At 33.4% G+C, this 19,306-nt stretch overlaps 1 pseudogene; it reads left to right on the top strand.

The window, feature by feature from the left end:
- Positions 1-621: 621 nt before the first annotated feature.
- LOC120215617 lies at positions 622-12,166 on the top strand (annotated as a pseudogene).
- Positions 12,167-19,306: the final 7,140 nt, after the last annotated feature.

The following is a 19,306-nucleotide window of genomic DNA, read 5'->3' as shown; positions in this document are numbered from 1 at the left end:
TTAACAAAGATATAAATGTATTCAATGCATATAACGTATTTATATATATATATATATATATAATAATATAAGACATATTTAATAAACATAATAGTGCATACATGTATATATATATATACACACAAATAATTTAATGATTATTTATAAATTTTACCTTATAAAATTAATGATGAATTATATGAATTCTAGAACGTGTATGTCATAATATAAATAGGCGAGCATATATAATGGTATGGGATGAAGTAGTGGAATTCTATTCAAATACTTATACGTGGTTGTAATAAAACTTAAATATTGTAATAATAGACATTGTTATTTTTTTTGGAAAAGTGTGTTCCAAGGGATCCTTTTTGTCAATAAATTAGAAAATGATGTTGGAGTTTCCTTCTTCGGATAGCAATGTACTTTGTCCTTTATGGGATTTGACTTCAAAGTTTCAATTTCAGCCTTAAAAATAAATGTCAGGCGTCCAATTTTTAAAATTAAAAATTTTAAGAGTTAAAAATATATTATTAAAAGGAATATTTAAAATATATAATAATTTAAAATTTCTAAGGATGCGTGTCCAGCCGCCCCTCAGTCCCTGTAAATCCAATCCTCATCTGTGGTAGTCATCCGCCATTGCGGATGTATCTTTGATTAATCAAAGTAGTGCTGTAGCGATGGACTTTTTCGATTTTGTCACATCAACTGTTGCACTAATCGGTTTTCCATTGCTACTCTTTCTTCTCTCTTTTCTATGGATACCAAAAGCTGCCTCTGGAAACACTAGCCGGAAGAAAACAGCACCGGAAGCCGGTGGAGCATGGCCTATTATCGGCCATCTCCGCCTCTTAGGCGAGCCGCAACCACCTCACATAACCTTCGCTAACATGACCGACAAATACGGAACAATCTTCACTATCAAATTGGGTGTGCAGAGAGCTTTGGTTGTGAGTAGCTGGGAGACGGCTAAAGAATGTCTCACCATAAACGATAAAGCATTCGCCACTCGTCCAAAGCTTTTAAGCGCCAAAATTTTGACATACAACTATGCAATGATCACCTCGGCGCCGTATGGACCTTATTGGCGTCAGGTGCGCAAGTTCGCTACTATTGAGCTTCTCTCGAATCATTGACTCGACTCGCTTAAACATGTTCGGGAATCCGAGATAAAGATGTCTCTGCAACAGTTATACGAGCTGTGGAACAGGAAGACAAGTGGTAACTCGGATAAAGTATTGGTGGAGATGAATAAATGGTTTAAAGATGTTACTTTAAACGTAATTCTGAGAATTATTGTAGGGAAACGAATACCTGAATCCAGTGACGGAGATTATAAAACCGAGAAATGGAAGAAGTGTTTACACGACATAATGGAAATGAGTGGGAAGTTTTTCGTAGCCGATGCACTACCGTTTTTGAGATGGTTGGACATCGGTGGAGACGAAAAGTCCATGAGGAAGATAGCCGAAGAATTGGACCGAGTTATGGACGGATGGCTGCGAGAGCACAAGAAGAGGAGGAGAGTCGAAAATGAAGCAAAGAGTGAGAAAGATTTCACGGGAGTCATGTTATCTCTTCTTCAAGATGCAGAGGATCACGACGCCGATACCATCAACAAGGCTACCAGTCTTGTATGTTCATTTCTTAACCAAATCATTCTTTTTTTTAAGGCTCTCTACGGTTAGAAGTTACAAAATAATCCCTTCACTATAGGTATTGTTTTATTGAGTTTCTTGATTATTTAGATGTTTTAAACTCGTTATTTTTGTTAAAAAATTAACGACAATCTGAGTTAGACATTAACCTATTTAATGTGATATGATAAAATTTATCTCAAAATCTCAAATGACTATTATATCTCAATTAGCAGGTTAATGTTCAGCTCATATTATCATTATTTTTTAACGAAAAAGGATGAGGTTAAAACATATGAATAGTCAGATAACCATTTTGTAACTTTTAATAATTGAGAGACTTAACAAAGCAATGACCTACGGTCGGGAGACCGTTTTATAACTTTTAATAGTTATTAAAAAACTTTTAGTACTCAATAAAGACACATGTTAATTGAGAGATCATTTGTGTACTTTATCCTATCTTATTTTACTAAAATTATTGTCATTAAAAACATATCATTGATCTTTTAATGATACATGATGAAATAGGTTCTTTATCTTAGGGGGAGAAGATACTACATCCGTGACAATGACATGGGCATTATCTCTATTGCTCAACAATCGTGATGCATTGAACAAAATCCAACAAGAACTAGACATCCATGTGGGTAAGGATAAGTTGTTCGTGACAGAATCAGACACCAAGAACTTAGTGTTCCTTCAATCCGTCATCAAGGAAACGCTACGCCTATACCCTGCTGTTCCACTGTCTTTGATCCATGAAGCCATCGAAGATTGTACGGTTAACGGATACCATGTTTCAGCCGGCACTTGGTTTATTCTCAATCTTCAAAAGATTCAACGTGATCCACGTGTATGGGAAAACCCTACTGAATTCCGACCAGAAAGATTTATGGCTGCCAATGAAGGTGTTGATGTGAGGGGACAAAATTTCCAACTCATTCCGTTTGGAAGTGGTCGAAGAATGTGTCCTGGAGTTTCGTTTGCCCTTCAGATTTTGCAGCTTACACTGGCTAATTTGTTGCATTGGTTCCAGTTTGAGACCCCGTCGGAGGAACCAATCGATATGCGGGAAGCGGCCGGAATAACCAGTTCTAAAGCAACACCACTTGAAGTTCATATAACTCCTCGTCTTCCTGCTTTTGTTTACGACTCCACCAACTAGTTCTTTTTTGTTATTATTTAGCTTGTAATAATGAAAACAATTGAATTTCTAAGCAAACCAAAGTTGACTCAACCTCTATTTCCCTTTTATGTATAATGTAGATGCTAAAATCAGTATATTTTGGTCCCCTTTGCATGTATATTTTTCTATTGTTCTTTACATTTGATATGTAATTTTGAATGCTTTCATTTTAATCCTCTCTAATAGTTGTGGTTTATTTGTGCTTTCAGTGCACGTATTTTATGATATTTGCATTTGAATTCTCTGCCATGGTTACCTTTGTGCATACCTAGTTACCACACTTGCATTTTAGTCATTCGTGTTATGAATTTAATCAAATATATATTTCAAGTAGGGTGTATTGTTTGTCACTTAGGTTTTTTTTTAATGTTTTCTTATAATATGTATACATATTAGCGTATATTATATTATTTCAAATCCCATTTTTCCAATTAGTGTCGAGTGCAAAATTATTTTCCAAATCCCATTTTTAAAATTAAGTTGAATCGCTCATGTCTAACTAAAAAACTTCAGGACCGTTCTGACAAAATCTAATTCCCTTACCTCAAAAACTTGCTTGTCCATTACCTAAATCCAGAAACACCATCTAAACATTATTTATCAAAACAAAGTCTAGGGTCGTCCATTAGCAAGTGTAACTTATGATATATTATAGGACCTCAAAATTTGAGGATCTCGCACTTTGAAAAGAATTTGCTAACCCAAATTTTCTTTTTCTTATTATATGCATAGAGTAAAGAAAATTTAGTGAAGAAAATTTAATTTCATATGTTTGATTTTTTTTATTTTGTAAGAAACAATCGTAATATGATAAATTTTAATATTTTACAATTTTGTTTAACTATACATTATTTTAGGGTCTTATTTTCAAAAGTAACACCGGACCTCCATATTTTTAGACGGGCTTGGCAACATCCTTTGTCATATGTGACACTAGAAGGGTTAAAATGATGCATTAGAAGATGAAAATAAAAAGGAAAAAATCGAAAAAAATAATTATACAAATTTTATCTAAAACACACACAATATGTGCTAACACAAACACGAGCCAAGTTGGATGACCGTGGAATAAAAATCTCGCATCGATTAGTTATTGATTATATAAAATACTTAAATATTCGCATGTACAATGCATTTTTCTTCTATTTGAAAGAATTTTGTTTAATTTTTTCTTTACTTTCCTCTTCGTCAATCACATCTTTCCAGGACATCAAAAAAAGTACATCCAATCATTTGTGCCTTCTCAAGATTTCAACAAATCACCTTTCGAAAAAAAAGATTTCAACATATGGATGATATTTCCTTTTCGTTTGAGACATGGTAGAAAAAGAATACTTCTTAATGGACTCGGACTTGATGCCTAATGTCTTTTAATGGACTCATGTCATAACTAATGTGTTTATGTTTATTTATATTTGTGTATATATATTTTAAAAAGTTTATATTATATAATTTTTTGGGTAAATTATAAGTTTAGTATCTAAATTACTAGTTTTGATATATTTTAGTACCTACACTTTCATTTTTTTCAAAACATACCTAACATTTTTGTAATCACCATTACATTATATTATTATTATTATTATTATTATTATTATTATTATTATTATTATTATTATTATTATTATTATTATTATTATTATTATTATTATTATTATTATTATTATTATTATTATTATTATTTACAACACCCAAACCGAGCCCAATTACAAACCCAAACCAAATCTAAACCTGGGCCCAAACCAAACCCAAACCAAAGTATTTAACCTTACCCTAACCCTAACCCTTCTTATCAGTTGCTGCCACTGCCAAAGTTGAGCCCCACAGTCGCCGATCAAACTCGCCCCACGTCCAGCTGTGCCGATCGTCACCGCCGTCAAGCCTAGCCAAACCATCACAACAGATATATGAATAAAACCCAGAAACGCTAGGTCATTAAAAACCCAAATGATCCTGCAACGGTGAATGTCAGAAGCAAGTAAGATTAGGTATTTTTTTTAAGATCTCTGTAAAAGTTGTGTATAAAACCTGAAAAACTGAGTTGTAAAAGGGATCCCATTATTTTCAGAAAGCAATAAAAAAACTCTGAAGGTATAACTTTTTATTCCAGTTCGAGTATAAAAGTTTTTTTATTTTTTCCTTTTCTTCCCGTTCGAAATATATATATTGGTAAAAAAGAGAGAAAATTAGAGAATTACCTAAGAGGGGAGTCGAACCGAAGGATCGGTTCGTCTTCGCAGTGGTAAGAGGGAAGTCGAACCGAAGGATCGATTCATCTTCGCAGTGGTTGGAGTGGGGGAAACTGAAACGTCAAGAGTTTTTTAGTACTAAGGAGTAGTATTTGGAGATTTTAACCCCAGTTCAGGGCTTATGAGTGTGAAAGGAAGAATTCAGGGCATTTTAGGTTCGGTTTAGGAATTTTGACCATCATTGGCAGTGGCCGGAACGGTGGTCGGGATGGAGGTGACAGGGGTCGACAAAGGGACGACCGAGGGAGAGAGGGGAGGGTTTAGATATTTTTTTTGGTTTTTCCCTAGAAATTAGTTAAAAAGAAAAAAAGAAAAAAAATGTTTTTATAAGGAAAGTTAGGGGTTATTCATGTTTAAGTCCCCCAAAGATAGCCGTATTTTTGCATTTTGGTCACCTGGGAGGACCAAATTTGTTATTTACCCCTTTTTTATGTCTTATGTATTGTTGGTATATTTTCTTTTTAGTCCCCCTAGTTTTATCGTGTTTTGGCATTCTGGTCACCTGCAGTGACTATTTAATTTTTTTTTGAAATATTGTTATCCTAGTGGTGTAATTTTCACATTTTTATTTATTAATCCATATTGGCCTTATTAAAAATGGAAAATAACACTGTGATCCTTCTTATTTTAGCGTGTTTTTGCACTTAGGTCCTGAATTTTTATTTGCTGTTTTGCTTGCTCAATTTTTAATTTATTTAAATTTAGTCCCTTATAATTACATGTTCAATTTATTTTTTAATCCCTATAGTTTGATGCTAATGCAATTTAAGCCTTGCATATTTATTTTTTAATTTAAATGTTTTTTTAATTTTAATTTATTTAATTGGGTTGTTATTTGAATTTGTATTTCTAGTTTTTTTATTCAACTAATTTTTAGAAATTGTCTTTAGATTAGGTTCGTCTAATGCCAAATTTGATTTAGGAATTAGGATCTCATCTTAGTTTTAATTAGGGAACAATTCCATTCGAGTTTTTGCATAAAATGTCTGATTACTCGAAGATTGTTCCTTAGTTTTAATTAGGGAAAATTCGATTCGAGTTTTCGCATAAAATATATGATTACTTGAAGATTGTTCAAATTCTTAAAATGTTAATCATCAATTAATTTTAAAGCTCACCTAATTTAATCTCTTAGTTTTTAATAGATAATTAGGATAATTATTTGAGCCTAGATTTGTTGGTTAGTCCTTAAACTTTAGGTATTATAGATTTTGACCTTAAACTTTAAAGTTTTACATTTAGGTCTCTGGACTTTAGTTTCCTTTTACATTAGTCCTTAAACTTTTGATTAAAAAATTTAAATTAACATTTTTAAATAGGTTATTAATTAGAGACTCCACTTTAGGTTAGATTTCAATTTAGTCCCTTTAATTTAAGGAGTAGTCTGAGTTGGCCCTCGCCTAAATGCTCAAGGGACCATATCGATTATTCGATTCAATAACTGGTTAAAATCAAGAAGGATTAATATTAGAGCCCACATTTTTAGGTTTATGCCTCTAGGTTATTTAATTTTCATAATTTGACACTTTAAGATAGAGAAAGCCTTAATCTACCTTTAGTTTAATTATGATTAATAATAAATTGTTTGATTGCATCTTATTTTAAAATCTAAGGCAATGTTCACTTATTAGGGAGTCAATAGTATATCTTCCGCAAGTATGCTCAGGGGGTGACTATTGGTGATTCCTAAAATAGGTCAACATCCTTTTCAAGATCGCATCATGATTTTTAAAATATCTAGGCAATGGTCGATTTTTGGGTACAATAGCTTATCTCCCGCCTTCATGCTAGGGGACAAATGATATTGGCTTTAATAAACGAATACCCTTTTCAACTTTGCATCTGTAATGATTTTTAAACTATATAAAGTAAAGTTCGAACTTAAAATTTTCAATTCTAATTATAGGGTAATCAACTAGGTACCAATTTTTGGGCGCTGTGGGGGTGCTAATCCTTCCCCACGCATAACTGATTCCTGAACCCATTTTCTAATTTTTATAGACCCTAAACTTGGTATTTTAATAAAAATAAAATGTTTTATTAAAATCACACGATTTTTACAGTGTCCCGATTGCTCCTTAAAATGATTGGTGGTGAATCTTCACATTTTAAAATATTTTCAAAGAAAAATCCCTAAGTTATACTTGTTTTTTCCCACCCGGGCGAAAAACGCTGTCGACAGCTTGTCAACTCTACTAGGGACTTTTTGTTTTCTAAAACAAATCAAGAGTCAAGCCACGAGTTGGTTACCCTATATTTAAGATTCTGGAAGTTTTGAGTTCGATCTTATTTAATTTACAGTTCATTGTGTTATTTCAAAGAAGAAAAAAGAAAAAAGAAAAAAGAAAAAAAGATTTTCTCTAGTTTATGCTTACACTTCTGTGAATATTTAGGACTGTTGCATATCATTGCTCAAAACCCGAGCTCAATCCCAATTTATTTGAGTAGGGGAAACGTGTTATATCCCCAAAATTTTTGTTAGGTGACCAAAATCTAAATTTCAAAAGTTTGGTGGCCAAAGTAAAAAATTAGGAAAAGTTTAGGGACCTAAGTGGTAATTTTATCAAAAAGAATTTTTATTACATAAATGGATAGTTTGCTCTTGAGAGTGGGGTTTTATTAAAATCATATTCTTTATTTGGAAATTTTGTAAAAGACTAGAAAGTGTTAAAGTCCGGTAAAAACTCGGTAAATCGGATCGAATAGAAATTTTGAAAAAAATTGAAGGATGATAAATTAAGCTTATAAATATTATTTCCATATTTTAAAATGATGGAAAATAATATGGATCATTAGATTTGAGAATTTATTTCCATGTTCAATTTGGACTGTTGATATAAATGACAAGATTGTAATTTTTGGAAAGTTGCTGGTAAAATTGGAAAAGGGTAAAATATTTTGTTCATATTTGAATTTGGAAAGATGATATGATTATGGGGCTTGGTATTATTTTAAATATAAAGTTTCATTAATGGCAAAATGGACATTTCTCATTAAATGAATATTTTATTCATTTAAGCTTAAATAAATGTTAAATCAACATGAAATTCATTAGAAATTTTATGAAAACTTAGCCATTTTCAGCTAACATTTCGTTCTCCCCATGAACAAGGTAAGAGAGTTTTTATTTTTTCATTTTGAGCAATTTCCTTTGGTGTTTGGATCATGTCGTGAAATAGAATATTATTATATATTAGAAAAAAACTATCTTTGATACCATTATTGTTTGCTAATTTTCTTTGTGTTTAAAGATCCCAAATTATAGGGTTTATGTTCACATTAGGGGTTTATGAAATTGATGAAGGATTTTGATGTTATTGAGGTTGTAGAATCATTTCCAAGCATGATTGATGATTAAAATCACTTGTACATGAACATATGAACATATGAAGTTTCGGCCTAAACCTAATCTTGGGAGAAAGATGTGTTCTGATGAAATTAAGTTAGAGTTTTGATTTTAGAGATTTTAAAAGGTTGAATTGAAGTTGATTTCATGCTTGAATTGAATCAAAACCTAGTAAAATCATGAAAACCCTAATCTTGAACATACAAAGCACTCAACCTTGACTATAAAGGATGAGACAAATTATGGAAAAATTGGTAGGGGTTGAAAATGATGTAGGAACTACTCTACAAGCCTTAGAAAATATTGGGGGCTATTCTATAATTTTATGAAAGTTAGGGGACCTAATCGATAATTTTAGAAAAGTTGTAGGTTGTTGTGTTATTGTTCACTAGTTGATTTACTATGTTGGAAATTAATGTTTGCGTGTTGAAATTGAAGTTAGGATGTGAAATTGGATTATTTTGGAAAGCTTGTAAAAGTTGAGGTTTAAATCACAAATATGGAAAGGTTGGGAGCTTAAGTGAAAATATTTTTTGAAGTTGGGATAAAAAAGGAACTTGAGTGGTCAATTAGAAGTATTAAGGTTAACATTTATGTTGTGACATGGAAATTATGTCGAATAATCATCGGAAAAATTGTTAGGAATTTTATTTTCCAAAGTATGCCTATGTTAGTAAGATTCTAACATTTGGTTTGAATTTGTATATGTTTGATAATTATGTTCATAGAGATTGAGAGTTTGAAATAAAAATCAAACATTATTAAATCTAAGGAGAAACTTAAGGATGAAATGGGAAATTCTAAGGAAGGTGTCAAGCTAAGGAGACTAGGTGAGTGCAAATTTAATTTGTACTTATGTGCATTTGGTGATCTAATAGAATTAGTGAACAAATTGAAAATGCAAATTGGTGAAATCTGCTTAGAATTTATGTTCTGGACAGTAAGTTTAGAAAATCACTATAAATTCTAAAAAAATGATTAGAGGATGATTTTTGTACCGTTGGATTATTATAACAGTCTATATTTGTTTAGAACAAATGAAAAACCAATTCCAATGTGTATACAAAAATATATGAATTTTTAATCGAGGATAGCTCAGAAAACGGGGTAGCAGATTCTGCTCAAAACAGATTATGTAAGTTAACTTTGAAAATTCACCATAAACTGTACAAATTGAAATAAAATGAGTAACTTAAATGGATAGATTCATATTTAAGTATAGTTTCCATTTGTATAAACAAAATAATTTTTGAGCGCGTATATTAATACAAAATAATATTTCCTTGAAGGTAGTGCAAACTGCCAGTATATGAAATTATGATAAATTTTGGGATTTAACCGAATTAGAAGCAAAGGATCAAGTTAAAGCTTAGCGAGGATTATATTGTGACTTGTATATAATGTCAAAGTGAGTACAATGCACGCATGACATTATACATGGATGTTTTATACATCATCAGGAAGACTTGCGATGAGTCTACATTGTTTATATCAGTATGATATTATGTCATTATTCATAATATCGACATGATCTTGATATGTCAAAGTGTAGAATCATAATGCATTGATCACTAACAAATATGATATTTTCCATTTATGTTATTTTGGGTATGAACTACCCTAATGTTAATTATATGGATATGCGATGCCATATATGAAATAAATTATACTATATGCCCAAGTAAGTCATTAAAGGACAAAGTATAGTTGGCATGCCATAGAGTATAATAGCTGCAGGTTTATATTAGCACTAGTGTGTAAGGACACTAGGTGCAGGTAGTGGAAACAACCTTATGTGTCATATCTGGATCAGCACTAGAGTGTAAACCTAATGTAGGTGATGGGCTTGACCTTATGTGTCATATTTGGATAAGCACTAGAGCGTAAGCTTAGTGTGGTTTAGCACTACGGTGCATGTATTTGACTTGAACACCCAGGGTCTTCAAGGTTAGATTAGGTTATGGTTTATTGGTTAATAAATGGTAAACAGACAAATAAGCTTACGAGCTTGCGGAATGAATGGCAAGTATATTGGTAAGATACTTGATATTCGGTTATATCATGTTAATATATGGTAACATTGGAATACAGGTAAGTGATCATATTGCATTGAATATGGTTATTCATTTAAATTTATCTGTTGTATTTCTTTAAATGTTCATATGATTGCCTCACTAAGTGTATACTTAGCGTGTGGTAATTTTCATACGTAGGAAAAAGAAGGAAAAAGAGTAAGAAGTTTGGCATCAATCACCAAGGAAATATTTACAGGTAACAATGATAACATCCTACTGTGTTCTAAAAGTCTTAGCTGGCATGTATACGAGAATGAAATGTCTGTAATTTTTTAATATAGTTACTATTAAATATAATTAATAGTATGAATAAATATTATGATATTAAACTATGCTTAGCAAAAATTAATTTGGGTTTTAAATCAAACGTGTTAGACAATCATATTTATTTTATGAAAATAGAACAAAATTATATTATGATTTTTCTTTGAATAATTATTTTATGAATGAAACAAAATTTTACTAAGTTTAATTAAAGAAATGTTTTGAATTTATGATGTGCCATATATAGCTCGTATTGGTTCGCGTATACGGCTATGGGTATTACAAAACGTCACACCTCATGGAGAGCATTGGGCTTCCTTGTGTGGGTCTGACAAATAACCTCTGGAAAGCATCCTAAGTTGCCTATACGAATATCAGTTTTGAGATACGCTTTTAGTGGTGTGATCTCTTGAGCTGAATCCAATTCGCAAGTCTGTATTAGGCCAGAATCGGAGTCAACCTTAGGAGGTTGTAAAGATGGCTTGAGAACCTTCTTTGAACCAAACCTCATCTAGAGAATTTAGTAGACCTACCCCGTTAGAGCCATGTGGATAACCTAAGAGAATTATAATGCATGGAGTTAGGATTTTTATTTTATTTTGTGTGTTTTATGTCCGTAATTAGTTTTTGTTATTCTTCAAATTATTTGAATTAATTTAATCAACATTCATTATTCTTTAAATTCTTTAATTTAACTTGACTAACCTATTTCTTTTTTCTCTTATTTGCATGTATCATTTTTATTCTCATTTCACAACATTGCATAGAAGATATTGATTCCCGAATCATCTGGTTACTGTAAAAAGGGCTTGAGACATCAATGTCTTCCGATATGACTGAGAATGTGATAAATGTTCTGACTTGGTCATAGAATGGACAAGCATGATTTGGGGATAGTATTTCAACTGGTGAAGAATCTATGATTCCATATAAGGTTATTATTAGTGTCAAGAAAACACATTGGTCAGAGTTGCCAAGAATCTGGGCTAGTTAGGATGATACTGATAAAATACTATTCACAGAAGTCTATGGAGACATAGTGTAGTTATTAAGATTACACCGATCGACACAATTATTGTTCGAGCTTTGGCAGAATGCTGGAATCACGCGTATTGTTGCTTCACCTTTGGAAAAGTAGACATGACCCTTAAACTCGAAGAATATACTATTTTGGTAAACATACCAAACATCAAAAGGCATTCGCTTTACACTATGGTGATACAACCCAAAGGATTCGCAACCAAGATGGTCACTTTGACTGGAAAGACAAAAGAATGGGTCGAAGAGTATATTTAGAATGATGGGATCTCATGGGCTCAATTAAAAATATTGATCTATGAGCAAACACCGTCCAAGAAAAGCAGAGATCAATTTGCACTCGCAGTAAATGGTTTAGTAGTTTTCCCGAGAAAGAAATATCACTTCGATATTGCCATAACAGATTTTGTTGAAGTTATTGATAGGAAAACAAATCCCTCACCAGTCATCCTAGCATAAACATTCATGTCTTTAAACTAGTGTAGGCGATCAGGTGGAGGGAAGTTTACTGGTTGTGTATCTCTATTGATGGTATGGTGGTGGAGTTATTCCTTGATAGTGGAAAAGGGTTGGGCTCGAAAGCATCAATCAGATTTCTCTCTCTTGGCGAATTTGCTTGAAAAGTGCCAGATTCTAGAATCTTACAAAAGAAAAGATTTGATCGAGGCTCTACAAAATATGAAAGATACCGAAGTATTTTGGAGAGCGTATTGGTTACTTAACGAAGACATACTGTATAGATGCGATAATGACAACTTTGTTATGTTACATGGACTGTGGGGAACAATTGGCTATACTCCCTTGATGGTACTTCGACAGTTTAGTATCCGATAGTTCATACCAGCTTCTCGTGGATAAAAGAGATAGAGTTTTCCTTTTCTACCCCATTTTATAGAGACAAAATCTCGAAGATATACACTGCTTGGAAAAAGCCATGTTTTATGAATTTCAAGATGATAGAACCAGTGTTCATGTCGGTCTCTGAGGTTGAGGACAGAGAGAATCAATTATAATACCCCAAAACCCAATTTAAAAGATGGGTTAACCATGGAGGAACGGTTAAGAATGCTCCTGAGTAAAGTCGAGCTATTAAGAGAAGAAATCAGGCTGATGAATCTGGATAGAGAAAAAGAGCAAAGAAATTTCTCAGATGAGAAAATGATGTGGGAACTCGAATTAGTAAAGCGAGATGGGGTGGTAAAAGAGTTAACCAAGTAAAAGGAAAAAAATCCATTAGAATTTTGATGCCCTGGACCTAGATTTCAGAGACTAAGAAAATAACATGAAAGCAAGGGTTTACATCATACTATTAAGGCTTTGAAAGTGAAGCTAGATGGAGTAGAAAGAAGTGCGAGAAGAAGCCAGTGTAATACCTAAATTTTTTCTGGGTTAATAACCAGGACATTGGTTCCTCAGCACATGCCAGCAACACCACAACAAGCCTCACCAACAAATTACCAAGCCACTGGTCCCTTCACTTGCCAATAAGGAGCCCCTCCATTACAACCACCAAATTCGCAGCAATAGTGGTCCCATTACCATATGAGACTTTCATCGTTGGTCCCCTCCTATTCAGAGATGCTGCCAAAATAGAAGAATAGTGTAACCGTTTTTACAGAGGGGTCACGAGGGATTTTTTTATCAGCAAAACCATGCATACAACCAAACAACAAGGGGTCAGTTTGTAATTGTGATTAGTTTGGTTATAAACCCAAACAAGAACAGTAAAATAAATGAACCATTGGAAAGACAACAGAGCCATTTTTATCCATAGCCAGTGCAAAGAAAAGGAAAAACCATAAAAAAAATCATGAAGGGGCAAAACCGGGGAGAAGCATTCATCAACAAAAAAACTCGGGAGATAGAACAACCAGAGGATTTTTCACAAAAAAAATTAGAAAATCATCAACCGTTCGGAAAAAAATTAATTTTTTGGGAATTTTGGTAATCGATATTAAACCCCCAAAAAATGTTTGTAAAGAAAAAAATCCATTCTTTTCGGGAGGAAGCAATGCAAACAAATATCTTTTAGGTACCATCTCATTTACTTTTTTGATTTCACTGTGTGTGTTTATGGTGTGAAAATGAGTAAAAAAAAGAGTTTTCTTTTACATGTTTTCTATCTTCGGGTCTTCATCAGAGTCGAAGTCAGGTATCGAGGGCTCTTGTAGACATTTTGGAGTTGCTTGGGGATCTTGCATGATTATTTTAAACCTCGGTCTGGGTACTGAGGGGTAGATGAGAGAGAGATCTTTGATTTTAGGGCTAGGAAACTGAGGGGTCTAAGGCTGTTTAGCAGTTTGAGGGGCATTTTATTGGTCTTTAGGCTTTGGGTTTCATGATATAGGGTTGGGTTTTAATTGGTTGGTGGTTTTAACCTTGGTTTTAAGTAAAGGATTAAGGAAAGAGTTGTATAGTCGTTGGCGAGCGATCGAGGTGAAGGAAGAGAATGTCGGGGATGTTTTGGGAATAGCTTTCTCCCATTTTGTTTTCTGAGAGTAGCTGGGGGAGGGATGAAATGAATTTTAGGTTCTAAAACCCTAAAATATGGTTTATAACCACTACCCGAAATGACACCACTTTTGTCTAATGCAACCTTATGGATGTACGTGGGGTTATTTGTGCGGGAAAGGTCCCGGTTTTTGTAATGATTACATTTTAGTCACCATAACTTTAAGGGTAAATTAGCTTTAGACCCCTTCACTTTATGCACATTTTTATAGTTAGGTCACTGTTTATTTCTAATTTTACATGTTTAGTTTTACATTTACTTGAATTTAGTCATTATTATAAAGTTAGAATGTTTAGCTTAAATTAGCCCCTGTATTATTATATTATTGACTATAATTCAGTCCTTTTTATTATTATTTTATTTATTTTGAATTATTTATTACTTTTCTGTTTTTTATGCATTTTGGTTCTTTATTTGAGGTTTCAATTTTAGATCATTATTTTAGATTCCTTTTAATTTCATTTTAGAGCCTTTAGTATAAATTGAACACTTAGGTTTAGATTACTTTTGACTTAGTCCTTATTTAGTATTTTACTTGTAAGTTTAATACTTAATTGTTAGAACTTTTTCACCTGAATCCTTATATTTAGATTTCAAATATTTTTTGTCCTAATTTAGATTATTTTATCTTTTAGATTTAGTCCTTAAATCTATATTTCTTTTAATTTAGTTCATTGTTAGGATTTCCTTTTTTAAGTAATATTTCATTTTTTTGCATGTTGATATGTCTACATATGTATGAGTATGCGAATGATTTATTTGCGAATCACATGGCATTTTTTTGCATGAGATGTATGATATCCTCATAAGCATAGCTCGACCCAATCCAAATAATTTGACTAAGGGTAATACCTTTTCGTTTTAAAATTGACGTGAGGTGGTTGTCTTAACTTATGAGAAAGCTATTTTCAAAAATTTTAAAACAGAGATGTATCGCGTTAAGTGAAACCCTAAAATTTAAATTCACCTAAAATTTGGGAAAAAAGAGAACAAGAAATATTCATCTATTTAAATTCTCTGAGAAAAGATCGTTAGAACTTATCTAAGGTCCGATCTCGACGTCTTTAAATAATCAAATATTCTTGTTTTTTCTAAAAGGAATGGTAAGTTTTAACTTAATTTGTTTAATTGTGTGCATTTGAATATTGTAATGAAACTGTAATATTTCTTTATTTCGATTTGAGTAAGAATTGATTGTCTCAAGGTAGGAGAGGTCGTTTCTTCTCGATAGGAAATAATTAAATATTTCTTATTTTCATTCTAATTTTCACAAATGTTGTTTTAAGGGATCTTAATCTAAATTAAAATTCAAACTTGTAAATTTCATTACAAAGATAATTAATTAAACTACTAGGTACTGATTTAGGGCGCTGTGGGGGTGCTAATCCTTCCCCACGCGTAATCAACTCCTAAACTCAACTTTCTGGTATGCAAACCGTAAATTTGTTGTTTTAATTTAAATTGATATTTTTATTAAAATGAAAAAATATGCTTTTAGGTGCCCAATCACACCCTAATCAAAGATTTATGGCAACTCCTCAAACCGTATTATATTTTATTAAAAGGGAATCCCAAATTTTTCGAAGCAAGAGATTTTTTAAAATAACATTACTTTTTAATTAAAAATTAACCAGAAGAGAAAATTTAAAAATATGTTTTTTAAATCTGAGAAAAAATCGTTTCGATAGCCAGGAAGAAACAAGCTATGCAACATACCCATAGATTATGGGAACAAAGGGATGAGGCCAATCAAGAGTTAGAACATTGGCGAGAACAAATGAACAACTTGAATCACAACTAATTATTTTGGAGGAGGCTTTTTAGAATCACTACAACAATAATGGCATTTTTCTTTAAAGGGAGAATGAAGCCTTGAAGAAAAGAATAGTTGAGTTAGAAGGAGGTGAGTTGTTTTACTCATCAGTCCGAGAAATGGATAGGCAAGAGAATGAAACTTTTAAGAATAAGATTACTGAGTTGGAGGCTATAGTGAAAAAATGCCATCAACGAATCCAACAGCTAGAAGGAAGCCGACCTTTTAACTAATCAAGAGCTTAGAACTGCACTGCGTCAAGCTAATGATACCATTTAGATGCAGCATGAAATAATAGAGAAGGAAGTGGATCAGGCTAGCAGGGTTGCTCAACAAGTCTTTGAGTTATCTGAAGAAGCTACTGCTCTGAGAGTGTTTGTGATTCCAGAATCTGAAGAAGACTGAAACATTATTGAAATGATGATGGAGATCGAGAAGTTAGTAGTTAAGGCTAGATATTATATGTTGTTCTCTGTTGATGCATTATCTTTTCCTATGTGTTTAGGCATTGTGTGTTGTTGAGAACTTTTTGAATGAACTGCTTATTTTGGAATCAATATCTTTTACACTAGCATTTTCATGTTCTTTAAGTCTTAATGCATAGAATTCTAACATTCATTCATTTAATAAGACACCGAATAATAAAATACAATTTCCAATCGTTTGTAGTGATCCTGGACTTCACCTCACACCCCTACAATACTCGTAAGTCAACCAGGGAATGGAAGAAAGAGTAGCTCGAATCGAGCAAGAACAATGAGACACAGAAGAAGAAATGAGAGAGAGGTTGAATAAAATCGAAGCAGATATGATGAGTTCATAACTCTACTTACTGAAGAAAATTGAGGACATATTTAAAAAGCATTCAACTGCTAGAAAGGATACTGCTGACCATCCAACATCGTCTAATTAGGATCCCTTACATCCACCAGGTTTTGGACCTGAACCATCTAACCCAGCAGGCTACGCCTCTAATCCTCAGAACCCATCGAGTTTTACACTAGATCCCCTGCATCCTCTAGGTTTAACACCTGTGCATGTTTTTGGTTGATCTTCAGCTTCATAGGAGACTCTACCTGGATTTTATGTGGCCAACCAACAACACCACCCAGAGCCATCATTCCCAATGAACTATTAATCTGCGGCTAGAGTAAGACTTGTTGAATCGGGTACATAAGAGTTACCACCAGACATTAATGAATTGGCAACAAATAGAAAGTTAATAGTGAGTTCACTTAACAGCTTAAGAGTCTAGATGAAATGGTAAGGTCGGTAGAGGTGATAGAGTCTTTTTATGGGTACCAAACTTTGAAAAGTACGATGGGACCACTTGTTCATCTGCCCACCTCACTATGTATTCTAGGAGAATGGTTGGCTATACCAAAAGCTAAAAAGCTATTGATACACTATTTATAGGATAGCTTGTCTGGTCTTATGCGAAGTAGTACAACCAACTAACCAAATACCACATCAAAACATAAAGGGATTTGGCCAAGGCATTTTTATAACAATACCACCATGTCACTGATTTGGTCCCGATCGATGGACTCTGTAAAATATGGAAAAACAACACGATGAAACTTGAAGGTAGTACGCCCAGAGGTGGCGTGATGTAGCCGCTCAGGTATAGCCCCAACTACTTGAGAAGGAAGCCATCGTTATCTTCATGAACACATTGAAGGCTCTGTATCTCGAACATTTGTTGGGGAATGCCACTAAGAATTTTGTTGATCTAGTTATTTTAGGAGAATTGATTGAAAATGCCATCAAGAGTGGGAAGATAAAGGGTGGATATGGGTCAAAAAAGCCTTAATACAAGAATAAAGAGAATGTGGGTGAATTATACGAGCACTTACCACAAAAATATCACGGCTAGTGTTACGATCACCCATCCTAAGGCAGAGAAAGTGAACACCAATAAAAATAGAGGGCCGAGGGAAGAGGCTACGAGGATGACTTTCTCACCTGTGCCAATACCATATACTGAAATATAAGCCTCTCTATTGAAAGTAGATATGATACACCCCTATAGGTTGACTCCACTCTAGCCACATTACCCTTTTTTGTATAATGCCAAAGCCCACTATGAGTATCATGCAGGGATTACCGGCCATGACACCAAGAACTGCCTGACGTTCAAAAAGATTATGCAAAATCTTATCAACACATGAGACTTAGAGTTCAAAGCATCATCTATAAACACTCATCCGCTACCCAATCATAGGGGCTAGGAGTAAATATGATCGGTGAATAGGAAAATAGGAGGTTGAAGAATGATGTGTTAGAAATCAATTCTCCTCTTAGTTGGGTGTTCGAACAACTGTGTAAAGTATGGATATTCAAGGGTAATCCTGAATCGAAGTTTATTAGACGTAGAGCGTATTGTGTTAATCACCAAGAAGAGGGTCATGACATTCAATGTTGTAATGAATTTTGAGAGTTACTTAAGGAAATGATGAATAGTGGTGAAGTACAATTCTTTAATCAAAAGGAGAGAAAAATAAAGATGGATGTTTGCATGGCAGATAGCTCTAACAGGATGCATGGAATAAGAAAACATGTGATCATCATAGTCAAGCCTTGGAATGAGAGCTCATCATCAACGACTCCTAAAGTCGTGACTACAACATTGTTTCTTTTCTCATTTAAAGACACACGACATGTCCCTTGGAGTTACACTGTAAGTGTATCTATACCAGAACAATCGAGACCCTCTGATAGAATGGAGGAGGAGAAGAAATAAATCACAGAAGAAGTGAGTGAGGTAGGCCATTTCACGAGGAGTAGGAGATGTTATTCACCCAAGATTTCCAAAGAGGCAGACAAGGAGAAAGCCAAGGTAACAGTAGTACTGAAAATCATTAATGAAGAACCTCCACAAGTCAATAATGAGCCAGTGACTGAGGCTCAAGCTCGTGAATTCGTAAGGTTCCTAAAGCATAGTGAATACTGCTCAGTAGAATAGCTTTACAAGCAGCAGGCCAAAATATCAATATTAGATCTATTAATAAATTCAGAGGTACATTAGAACTCCATGCTGAAACTTCTAAACCAAACATTTATCCCTGACGATATATCGGCAGATAAACTAGACCGAATCATGGGCATATAGTTGCAGACAATTACATCACATTCACTGATTGTGAGATCTCAGAAGGTGGGATGGGATCCATCAAATCTTTAAATATCACTACTCACTTC

The sequence above is a fragment of the Hibiscus syriacus genome, unplaced genomic scaffold, assembly GCF_006381635.1.
Source record: "Hibiscus syriacus cultivar Baekdansim isolate YM2019G1 unplaced genomic scaffold, ASM638163v2 tig00110126_pilon, whole genome shotgun sequence".
In the NCBI taxonomy this organism is placed as follows: Eukaryota; Viridiplantae; Streptophyta; class Magnoliopsida; order Malvales; family Malvaceae; genus Hibiscus; species Hibiscus syriacus.
Note: the sequence above shows the minus strand (reverse complement) of the source record. Positions and strands in the feature narration are given on the sequence as shown.